The sequence below is a fragment of the Panthera onca genome, chromosome X (assembly GCF_046562875.1).
Source record: "Panthera onca isolate mPanOnc1 chromosome X, mPanOnc1 haplotype 2, whole genome shotgun sequence".
NCBI classification, from domain to species: domain Eukaryota; kingdom Metazoa; phylum Chordata; class Mammalia; order Carnivora; family Felidae; genus Panthera; species Panthera onca.
In genome coordinates, this window is record NC_138357.1 from 29,800,105 (window position 1) to 29,801,645 (window position 1,541).

General features: G+C 42.8%; 1 non-coding gene across 1 annotated transcript; it reads left to right on the forward strand.

Annotated features, from left to right (window-relative positions):
- Positions 1-233: 233 nt before the first annotated feature.
- LOC145714712 (U6 spliceosomal RNA) lies at positions 234-337 on the forward strand. The gene has a single exon (XR_014136931.1). It is a non-coding gene; the product is annotated as a U6 spliceosomal RNA (small nuclear RNA).
- The last annotated feature ends 1,204 nt before the right edge of the window (positions 338-1,541 follow it).

Genomic DNA, 1,541 nt, shown 5'->3' on the forward strand with positions numbered 1-1,541 from the left:
GACTTCGGCTCAGGTCACGATCTCGCGGTCCGCGGGTTCGAGCCCCGCGTCGGGCTCTGGGCTGATGGCTCAGAGCCTGGAGCTTGCTTCCGATTCTGTGTTTCCCTCTCTCTCTGCCCCTCCCCCGTTCATGCTGTGTGTCTCTCTCTGTCTGAAAAATAAATAAACGTTAAAAAAAAAAAAAAAAGAAGGGAAGATTCCTTTTACAAAAAAAAAAAAAAAAGTATTTTTTAGTGCTCGCTTCGGCAGCACATATACTAAAATTGGAACAATACAGAGAAGATTAGCATGGCCCCTGTGCAAGGATGACACGCAAAAAGTATTTTTTAATGTTTGTTTATTTTTGACAGAGAGAGAGAGAGAGAGAGAGAGAGAGAGAGAGAGAGAGAGAGAGCACACAAGCAAGGGAGGGGCAGAGAGAGAAAGCAAGACACAGAATCCAAAGCAGGCTCCAGGCTCCAAGCTATCAGTACAGAGCCCAACACGGGCCTCAAACTCATAAACTGTGAGATCGTGACCTGAGCTGAAGTCAGACACTCAATGAACTGAGTCACCCAGGTCCCCCTCAAAAAATAAAAACTTAAAAAAATTTTTTTTTTAACTATAATACTTTAGCGTTTATCTGAAGTCTTTCACAGTGGCAGGCCCACAGCTGACCATGGGAAACATCCCCCTGGATATGCAATGTGGATAACTAGGCAAGAACACAAATATCATTTGTCCAGAAAAAAAATTCTGTTCTCTGGCCATTCCATTGTACAGATAGTACAGTGTATTTCAGAGGACACATGCTGATGCCACCCAGCCCGAATTCAAATCCTGGCACTGCAATCTTTAACAAACTACTTAACCCACTCTGTGCCTCCATTACCCTATTTCAAAGATGGGATAATAATAGTATCTACTTTACAGAACTATAAGGATTAAATGAGTTATATGTGCAAAACACTGGCCACAAATAAGTGTTATATAAGCATTGCTATACTTATTCTAATATAGAACTATTTCTTAATATTCAAGACCTACATAGTTCAGTAGTTCTCAACCAGGGACAATTTTGTCTTGTAGGAGACACTTAGCAATCTCTGGAGACATTTTTGGTTGTCATCAAAAAAGGGGGTAGGGGAATGGTACTGGCTTCTAGGGGGTTTAGTCGAGGGACAATGCTAAACATCCTACAATGCACAAAACAGGCCTCTACAACAAAGAATTCTCTGGCCCAGGACACCTGGGTGGCTCAGTTGGTTAAGCATTCGACCTCGACTCAGGTCATGGTCTTGGAGTCCATGGGTTCGAGCTCTGCATCAGGCTCTGTGCTGACAGCTCAGAGCCTGGAGCCTGCTTCGGATTCTGTGTCTCCCTCTCTCTCTGCCCTCCCCTGTTCATGCTCTGTCTCTCCCTCTCTCTCAAAAATAAAGATTAAAGAAATTTTAAAAAAAGAATTCTTTGGCCCAAATTATTAATAGTACCAAGGTTGAAAAACCCTGCATAGAAGCAATCTCCACTTTACTAAAAACTCAATGGAGCAAAACTCCAAGGGA